This window comes from Prionailurus viverrinus, chromosome F1, assembly GCF_022837055.1.
Source record: "Prionailurus viverrinus isolate Anna chromosome F1, UM_Priviv_1.0, whole genome shotgun sequence".
NCBI classification, from domain to species: Eukaryota; Metazoa; Chordata; class Mammalia; order Carnivora; family Felidae; genus Prionailurus; species Prionailurus viverrinus.
Genome location: NC_062577.1, coordinates 46540178 through 46551072, shown reverse-complemented (window position 1 = coordinate 46551072; position 10895 = coordinate 46540178). Strand labels below are relative to the sequence as shown.

Here is a 10895-nt window from a genome sequence, read left to right as displayed (position 1 = left end):
TACCTCTCCATAGGTACACATAACATACACATTAACACATATTCCAAGGCACATACATACACACACCACACTCACACATATAAGTGAAATAACATTTTTAAGGAAAACAACAACAGCTATTTTAGATATTAAATATAATATAATCAAATACATGAGTAGTCTTATAGGACTAAATATGTTTTAGGAAACATGTTCAGCTTTATTCTAACTGATTTATGTATGAATTCCTCACATAAGTTATATCTATCCTAAGAAATTAGTCAGTGTGGTTAATACGCACCTTAAAAATGCTGATGGGAAATACAGAGAAAGTAGTATCTTCCTCTGTCAAAGGACGTGCATTTAAGATTAGAAAGCAATAAGTAGAATTTTTATAAAATAGAAAACAGTGTTATTAAAGGGATTGTCAACTGAAATTCAAAATACTAAATTAAATAACTTGGTAACACTCTTTAAAAATTATTCCTCTGTTTTAAAAAATATTTTTAAAGCAATTACTCATTCATTAATTTTATAAAATTGTTGGTGTAAATCAGTATTAAATTCTGTAACTGATGCTATACTTTCCGGAGTAAGTTAGTTTTTTTTTTTTTTTTTTTTTTCTTGCACTCGTTTCTATGCAGTGTCTCCACTGTCTGGGGACAAATAGAAATATGTACACCTAGAATATTATTATGAAACTATCTTATCCTACACAAATACTGTATGGTATCAGCTATATGTGGAATCTAAAAAGTCCAACTCATAGAAACAGAGTAGAATAGAGGTTACCAAGGGCGAGGTGTTGGAAAAAATGGGGAAATGTTGGTCAAAGGGTTCAAACTTTCAGTTATATGATAAGTAAGTTGTGGGGATCTAATATATAGCATGGAGATTATAGTTAATAATACTGTACTTGTACTTGAAAGTTGCTAGGAAAGAAGGTTTTAAATGTTCTTATCACAAAAACGAAATGGAAGTTTTGTGAGGTGATAAAGGTGTTACTTAATGCTATGGTCATAATCATTTTACAATATATAAGTGTGTCAAATCAACTTGTACACCTTACACTTATATAATGCAATATGTTAATTATGTCCCAATAAGACTGGAAAAATAAAATAGCATATGATTATAATAAAAATTGAAAAGATAGATTGCTTGCATTCATCAGTTATTATGCATAACATGTGGCCCTAAAAGCACTCATTCATTAATGTAGGTGGTGCATCTTTGCATTTTATTCAGTATGTGACATCATGATAGAGTGATACAATTTCATAAAATGTAAAAATATGTAAATTTTACTCCATGCTATAAAAAATACTGTGATTTACTTAGTCTTTCAGAAATTCAAAATATGTTCAAATGTAAGTTTGGTTTGAACTAAATTATAATACAGAATCTAATTCTTTTTTCCTTTGCCAAATCTCAGATCTCCATGTGTGCACCAAGACCCATTTTTAAATCACGTTCAATAAAATAGCTAAATTTATGTTATTTTTCAGTTAAGGATGATGTTTGCAATCTAAGACAATTATCCAAGATGCAAATTGAAAATTTTACATGCTATTATATTAAAACCATTCTGAAAGACTTTCTTTATAATAATACAAAATAAATTGCAAGCATTAACATGGTCTGTGAGATGTTCAATGATACCTCCTCTCCCTACTTCTCCATCCTTATCTCAAGTCTCCAGTTAGCACCTGCTTCATTCTTCATATCAGGGGCTACAGAAACAAAAGTCTTCAGAAGTTTGACAACTTACCTAAATGTGTGTCCACAGTTGGTCCCTCTTCCTTAGGTCCACCTCTGAATTCACCTGCGGCTATAGAAAATGGTTCTTGGCATGTCAGTAGCATTTCACTCTAAACACTGCATCTCTCTCCTTTCCTGCGTGAGGGCTAATTCTAACCCCACGGAAGCTTGCTGACTAGGGGCAGTTACAACTGAAATTCTTGAGAATGACTGCTTCAAGGGTGAACCTTCACCCAATGGTGAGTGTGGACAGGTGGAGGTTGGTGAATAAATGCCTGTCTCTCCATCTTCTTGTGGAACAATTCAGAAGGATGTTCTACATGGTTTCTCAGAGGGTCCCCATTTTGAGCTCCAATTGCCTAAAATGGAAACCCACTTATTAACACACACCTATTTGTGTTTCTTTCTGTTTCTTTTTCAGCTCTTTTTCCTTTGTGCTTCTTAGGATCATCTCTCAAGCAGGTACCTATTCCCAAGTTCTTGTTCCCAGGTTTGCTGAATTTAACTTAAAAGGAATGGGAAGCATTGTGTTCATCTGAAGAATCAATGACCAACACCAAAACATTTGATTTCTTCTAAGCAAATGAAGGTGGGGAGGAGGGGGTCTTCAGAGGTATAAGTCCTTATGATTAAGCTTTCTGATACTGAATTGCTAGAAGTTCCCTGCATATATTGTTTTACTTCATGTGTCTATGTCTTTTGTGCTATTTTCTGAATGAAATGCCCTTCCTCAGCTTTTCACTCAAGTAATTTCTTACCCTTAAGAAGCAGTTCAGGTATTCTGAGAAACCCAGGGCTAAATTTCTTCCATAGAAACAGGCATGGATTTCATACTCTACACATTATATTGAGATGATCAGGCTAAGTTCTTTGAAAATAGAAGCCACAACTAATTCACCTTTGAGACTCCAGGATAGCACAGTGCCTGGTATGAACTCGGTACCTATAATACTAAATGAGTTAATACCTTCTCCCCCCCCCCCAAAAAAAAAGCACATAGATGTCAGGCAATGCTTTAAGTGCTTTCCTATATTAACTCATTTAATCCTCATGACAACCTCTTGAAGTCTGTACCATTATTATCACCATATAAAAATGAAAAAGCTGAGGCAGAGTGAGGCCAAGTGACCTGCAGGTCACACAGCTCGCAATTTATGAGCCCAGGATAGACTAAGGCTAGAAGCTATGTTGTTCACAGCTCCCTATCATTGCTTCTCATGAATTAAATATCAAACCATAACACCTAACCAATATAAAACACCATTTCCCAAGGTGCCTGGGTGGCTCAGTCGGTTAAGCATCTGACTTCGGCTCAGGTCATGATCTCATGGTCTGTGAGTTCGAGCCCCACGTTGGGCTCTGTGCTGACAGCTCAGGGCCAGGAGCCTGTTTGGGATTCTGTGTCTCCCTCTCTCTGTGGCCCTCCCCCATTCATGCTCTGTCTCTCCCTGTCTCAAAAGATAAATAAACATTAAAAATTTTTTTTTAATTAAAAAAAACACAATTTCCTACCATTTTTAGAGACCTCTATATAATCTGAGATAGTCCTTATTCTGTGTCTCTACCTAGTTTTCAAAAGAAGAAGCAAAAATCCTCTCTCAAATTACACAATACTATTTACAAAAGCACTAGTAAAAAAAACATTTGAAATGCAACATTCCTAAACATCATATGATTTGTAAGTAATCATTGTAGATTTCCTTGTGTACCAGAAATTTATTTAAAAAATTTTAACATTCTATGAAAAATAAGATGCTCTGGGTGTTACTGGTTTTTAGAGGTCACTACTCTTTTGAGAAAAGATTCAATGATTATTTCTGAAAAGCGAATGACAAATGATCAATTCTCAATGCATTGTTTTGCTATGTAAATAAAACCAAAATGTTAGGCTCCTGCTACAGATGCTGTTAATGGCAATAGACTTGGTAAATTTCAGAGAACAAGCCTCAAGTGATGCTGCAAGTCCTGTTTCACACTGTGTGCATCCTGTTTCCTGTCGACAGTGGCTGTAATGGGCACATAAACTAAAATTTACACACTATTTAGTCTGCAAATGTTCTGTGTCCTTAGCCTTTAGCAATGGAAATATGCCAGTATCTTTTTCTTACATAATACCCTATCTTTATCAGATTTGAGGCAATTTTATCTATCATGGAATTATAAACTGTTAATGTCATATAAACTTAAATCCAGATAAAGAGTTAAACTTAAATTATACCACAGTTATCTGATCAGAAAAGCCTACAGTACATATCTAAAATATATTGCATTAAAAACAACTTTAAATGCATAACCTACATAAACTTGAGAAATTATTTACAAATTTAGGAGTCGTTGGCCAAATCTCCACTGAGAGATGAAACTTCTAAAAGCATTATCTAAATGAGTAGGGCAAAGTGAAGAGATTTATTTTGTTAGCCAAATCATATAATTTAACATTGACCTTTACTTTTTTCCTTTCCTAAATTTTCTATTATCTCATTTAAGCCATTATTTTAGGTATATGATTTATTCACCACATTCCTCCTTTCTAAGTAAATCTTAATAAGCAAACAGGATTTTTTAAATGTGATGATTATTTAAAGTTTCAAACTCTTTTGTTTTTTCTAATAAATATTCTAGTAATAATTTACCAGAAACTACAGAGCAGAATAAAAAGGAAAATTAAATGAAAGGCTATGACCATACGTAGAGTAGGATATTGACTTATTGACAGCTGAGTTTATATATCTCACCAAATACATTATTTTTATTTTTCTAAGAGTTATTTTCCAATTATGTTTGTCATAAAGCATGGTAATCTCTCCAGCATACAGAACTACTCAATGAAACAATGTACTTTAGGTTTTAGGTAGAAATTTTAGAATTGTTATGAATGCCTTTCTTCATTTGTATGGAATTGGGGTTTATCAAAAGTGGGAGTACTATTTCTTGAAGGCTTAAATCAGGGATGAAATTTGAAGACAGATTTGGCTTAACAATTTAAAAAATTTGATCTGAGACGTTATGAGGTAATTATCAAGTGGCACTAATGAGTATATCTTAATTCTGTAAAATAAATGAATTTTAAATTATTTCTTTAATGTTATACTAGACAACTACTAGATGGGAATAAAAAATCAATTTATTTGCATATTTATGTTTCAGAATTATCAACACATTTTCCTCGTAAATTTCCAGATTCTTGCTTATTTTGAAGTGTCAAAAATGAAGCAATAGTATTTTGCAATGCTGTGAACAAAAATTGTGTTGTTGATGGAGATTAGGAAGATAGACTTGAAAGGCTTTTGACTTGTAGGAAGTGGTTTGCAATTTGCATTTACCATGCATTTCTGGAGTTCAGAGTTAACTACAAAGGACCTGTGAACTTGAATATCTATGTGTACAAAACTGCATAAAATGAATACGTAGATAACATCACACACTTCTTGTTCCATTGCCTAAAACATATGCATGGTAAGGAATGTAGATACTTACTTAAAGCCATTAATTAAATCACAGTATTTTTTGTTATGATATATTTCTCGATCAACATATAAGTATCACAACAAACTTGGTATAAAATTGCATTGATATTATAAAAAAAAATCTTCATATTCAAAACACTTCGGAAACTTTCCACCAAGGGGAAGACTTGCCACCAAGGAGAAAATTATTTATACGTTCAATTTCAGAGTATTTACTGTTCATATTGACTGATGTAGAGAATAACTTCAGTATGTCATTGTAGTAAAAGAACCACTTTCTACTAGGAGTGAGGAGGTCAAGGACATGAATGGATTGTAGAGACAAAAAATTCCTCTTCATTCCACATTTACATTTTTACTAGAGATCTGAACTGTAATATTTAGGCATCAAAGAGACCATAGAAGAAAAAACAATTTAAACAATGAAATGTATGCAGACTCAAAATCATTCTTACTTTCAAAAGTATACACTGTCATTAAACCAAACTCTCAACTATGAGGATAATTGAAATTTACCCTAATCCTGTTTTATGGGCTTTTCTTGTTATGAATGTATGTGTGGTAGAGAGACTAATGGTCTTCCAAAAATGTCCGGGCCCTATTCCCTAGAGCTTTTTAATATGTTTCATGGTCAAGGGGAATTAAAATAATAGACAGAATTAAGATTGCTAGTCAGTTGATCTAAAAATAAAGAGATTAGCATGCATTATCCTTATGGTACCAGTGTAATCACAAGGGTACTTAAATGCGGAAGAGGGAGGCAGAAAAGTCAGTGTTAAAGTGATGCCAAGGGAAAAAAAAAGAAGACGTGGGGCTCCTGGGTGGCTTAGTCAGTTAAGCACCTGACTCCTGCTTTCAGCTCAGGTCATGATCTCACCATTCGTGAAATGGAGCCCCGTGTCAGGCTCTGTGTTGACAGTGTGGGGCCTGCTTGGGATTCTCTTTCTCCCTGTCTCTGTTCCTCTCTCTCTCAAAATAAATAAACATTAAAAAAAAGAAAAAAGCGTCAACTGGACATTGCAGTTTTTGGAGCAGGACCATGAGCACCTCTAGAAGCTGGAAAAGGCAAGAAGATGGATTCACTCCAGAGCCTCCAGAAAGGAATACGGCCCTGCCGACACTTTGATTTTAACCCAGTCAGACACATTTTGGACTTCCAACCTACAAAACTGTAAGAGAAAAAAATGTGTGTTGTTTTAAGTCACCTGGTTTGTAGTAATTTCATACAGCAGCAATAGGAAACTGGTAGAGTATGCTAAGGTCTATGCATTTGATAAATATATAAATTTTCATCAACATAGAAAGAATTCAAGTGAAATAACAATGAATTAGTTTATCCCTCTCCCAACATAATTGCTTAAACATAATGACATTTTTGATATAATGACAAAAGATGCCCTGCTTGTCCTTAGAAAAGAACATTTGAGCAAGTAGGATGAGGCAGAAATCTGGATAGGTGTATCAAGTTTATGGGGGTGAACAAAGTACTGGGCCAAAACTGTTCAATCAGGGCCATTCCAGGACCACCTGGTCTTTGACTTGATCATCACAGCACTGATTCTGCACAGAGACAGGCAGAACAACTTAATGAAACTACATGATTCATAGGCAAGTGTGAATACTCCACAGGAGATAATGGGACTTTCTGTGGGAGAAGAAATCCCTGGGTAGGGGGAGGTAAAGTTAGAAAGGAAATTATGAATTTATTCTGGAAAAGGCAGAAGCAGCTCTAAGTATAATTTTATTATTGAAAAGACTTACATACTCAAGGGTAGGAAGGGCTAGGCATTTGATTTACATTTGAACGTGTCTCAATGGATTAATTAAAGAGGAAAAAAATGCAAATAATAAACGAGGAATGTAATTTATGTGTTCAAAACCAGAGCACTTCTTCCCTGGGTCTTCTGTCAAGAGCACTTCCTTTACAGTGCCAAGGCAACCAGGTACTTGAAAGCTCGTGTTTGCTTCATGGACAGAGAATAAGAGCAAAAGAAATAGAATGTCCTGAAAGAATATTTTATCTGGTCATGAAAAAACACAATGAACTATCCTTGCTCAAAAACCTTGCTCAAAAACTTTCCAGTGAGTCAAACACTAATGTCACTTGAAATACTACAATATTTCTCTCAGTGTCTTGGACTTAGACTGACCTGGAAAGAAAATGTCAAATTTTAGTATTTAAATTGTTAGAATAAGCAGTTAGTTAGGTCTAACAAGATGCCTGGAGGCCAGCAAGGAGGAAGTCATGGCTACTTAAGAGAAAGTTAGAGGACTGTCCTGGTAGCATTCCAAAAGAAAGCCACAAGAAACCAGATCAAACCAGACAGGTCCAAAGTAGCTGGCAAAGTAGGCTGGAATCCCCTGAATAAACAAGGGAGAAAAGGCACATAACCCACATTCTTGGAAGAGACCACCCTGCTTCAAAGAAATCCCCACCTGAAGTAATGAATATTCCACCCATCTGTTAACAACTGTCTATAAAAATAGAAACCTAAACCCAGAATCCAGCTCTCCCTTGAGCTTGTCTGCTCTATGCTTTCACTTTAATAAGTTTTCCTGCTTGTACTGCTTATCCGCTGTGTTGTCTGTCCTTTTAATTCTTTCTTGTGACAAGACCAAGAGACTTTGGCAAATCTTTTGGATGGGCTGGGTTGAGGCCTCAGGGTCTAGGTCTCCCAAGTCCACCTAGCAACAGAATCACCTTTATGAACTTATATGAGCCATATTTAAACACAAAGTTATGAAAAATGGCTTAAAACAAAAATATAATTTGTTATATTTTATATTTAGTTTTATTTTTATCCTAAGGGTAAAACCTGGTCAGCTGGAATTTGAGAGTCTCCTGTCTTCATTAGGAATTCAATTATATAAGCAATATTTTAAGTTGGATTTCTAAAGATTGTCTGTCTGTCTCTTTTTTAATTCTTTCTCATTCTTTCTCCCTGGATACATAGGTACTTTGATTATTATCGGTATCCTTCTCAATTTTGACATCAGCTCCATATCCTAGATATTTTATTTTGGCCATCTATATTCTAATGTGAAAAAATAAAGCAAACAAACAGCAAAGCTTTTTTGACTAATGCTTAGGGAATATGCATATGAAAGTTACCAGGTTCCAAAAGCAGAGTAAAACTAAGACCAAAGAAAGTTTTCATTAAAACTGTTTCTCAGAGGTCATTTCTTTCACACACTTCCTAAGAATGACAACATACTGATCACAGAAGGAAACTTAGAATCATAGGCAATCAGTGATAAATGTCAGCACGTCCAATCAAGACCACAAAGGAAATGTAGAAACATCACCCAAACGGTGGCCATTTTTACCCTTAAAAGAGTGGTGTGAGTAAATATGTGCATGTGGAGCTGGGAGGGAATTTCATTATAAAAACACTCCAGGACTCTGTGTGAAATGTTCATGAAATTAAAAATAACAGAATTATGTGTAAATTTCCAACAGAGATGCCTACAACTACAATATATACTTAATCATTACTGGCCTCCTCTGACTGAGACACTCATTTATACTAAATGTGAAAAAATCACCACAATCAAGCTAAAACACTTATCCATCCCTCCATATAGTTACCATTGTGTGTGTGTTTGTGTCCATAAGATTTAAGATCTATCCTCTTAACATATGTAAAGCAGACAATGCAGTATAATTAACTATCATCACTATGCGGTTCCTTAGATCTCCAGAACTCATTCATCTTGTATAACTGAAAATGTGTACCTTTGGGAGGTACAATATAATTAACTAAATTATTGACTTCACTCAGATTTCCCCAATAATTCCCTAAATACCCCTAAATGCTTGTTCAATTTTCCCTCGTCCAATGACTAAGACTGAGCATAGTTTCATATATTTAAATCCCACTTACATTTATTTTTCTGTGAACTCTTTTTATAATCTTTTCCATTTTTCCATTGAGTTTAATCTTTTTTTATTTTTAGTAGCTCTTTAAATATTAGGGATATTAACCCTTTCGATGTGTTCTATATTTTATTTGTCCCACAGTTTGTTTTTTGGCTTTTGTTTCTGGTTTTTCAGTTTATGTTTGAATAGAATTCTGTTTTTATTTTAATATACTCAAATTTATTAAACATTTTAAAAACTAAAACACTTTCAGATTTTGAGTTATTTTTAGGAAGAATTCTATCCTCTCCCAGATTTTAATGAAATCTACCCATGTCTTCTTTTAACTTGTAAAGGGTTGTATAGTTTCATTTTTAATATTTAAGTCCTTGGGGCATTTGGATTTTATCATCTTATAAATAACAAGGTAAGGATCTACATTTCTCTTTTTATAATGGTTATACATTTGTCTCACCATAATTGTTTTTAAAACGCCAATCTTTTCCCACTGATGTAAAAGGTACTATTATTAAATATTGATTTTCTCTAATATTTAAGTCTACCTCTAAACTTCAGATTTTTTTCTATCGGTCTATCAAAAATTACAACACATTTTTTTAAACTGTGGAAACTTTATGATTTGTTAAGTATAGGCTTCTTCTCTTTGTTATATGACTTTCTTGACCATTAATATGTATTCTTTTTTTTCTGTGTCATTGTTTAAATAGCACTGGGTTGGGAGGCAGGGGCACTGTTTGGATATAACTGAGATTTTATTAACATCGTGTCCATTTTTTTTAATTAAAAGTAGAGTCTTTATTTGTATTTCAGGAGTGTTTTAATGTTTTTCCCCAGATATATTTTACATATTTTTATTATTATTTTATGTTATATTTCAAAAGGGAACAAAAAGAATATAGAATGTTTTTCTTGAAAATCATCAGTAGGTGGGAATTTTAGAAATTTTGTCACAATGGTAATGCATATATAAATACTATACCTCAAAATGGAATTGAATTATTTAAAAAATAAGGACAGGGTGCCTGGGTGACTCAGTCAGTTGTGCATCCAGCTCTTGATTTCAGCTCAGTTCATGATCCCAGGGTCATAGGATCAAGCCCCACATTAGGCTCTATGTTTAACATAGAATCTACATAGATTCTCTCTCTCCCTCTTCTCCACTCCCCAGCTTATGCTCTCTCTACAATAAGAAAGAAAGAAAGAAAGAAAGAAAGAAAGAAAGAAAGAAAGAAAAGAAAAGAAAGAAAGAAAAATAAGGACATAAAGGATAAATAAAGTGTGGCAACACATTGCTAGTTTTAAAACTGAGCATTAAAGTGTATGGGGAATTATGATATTCTAATTCCAAACTATAGCAAACATTGTATGTTTTTTTCAAAGATTTTTTTTTGTCAGCAAAATCCATCACATTAACTTAAAAAGTTATTTCAAGATTTATTGATATAAAAAAAAATTGCTTCCACTAGTAACAGTTAAGAAATGAAGTGTATTTAATTACTTAAAAATCCTGCAACAAGGAACTAATTTGAGTTACCAATGACAAAAGCTGGAACTATTGGATATCAAAATAAATACTGCGGTTACTAAATTGTAACTGAAAATGTAAATACACATGAGTCTGTATTGATGGAATAAATTATTGAATAAATAAATGTAAGAGAAGAGATAAATCTTCCTTACAAAAGAATTAGAAATAATTTGTGTGGATACTTCCTCTTCCAGGAGGTAGAACTTAATTTTGCCCCCCTCCCTCTTGAAGGCAGGCTGAACTTAGTGACTTGCTTCCTATGAATAGAGCATAAAAAGTT

At 33.7% G+C, this 10895-nt stretch overlaps 1 protein-coding gene across 1 annotated transcript in view; it reads left to right on the top strand.

The window, feature by feature from the left end:
• The first annotated feature begins 1953 nt into the window (after positions 1 to 1953).
• Positions 1954 to 10895, top strand: part of RGS18 (regulator of G protein signaling 18) — a 41644-nt gene continuing 32702 nt past the window's right edge. Inside the window, exons 1-2 of the mRNA XM_047841496.1 lie at positions 1954 to 1979; positions 2162 to 2202. The gene's annotated coding sequence lies outside the window, so the exon portion shown is untranslated. The remainder of the gene's footprint in view (positions 1980 to 2161; positions 2203 to 10895) is intronic.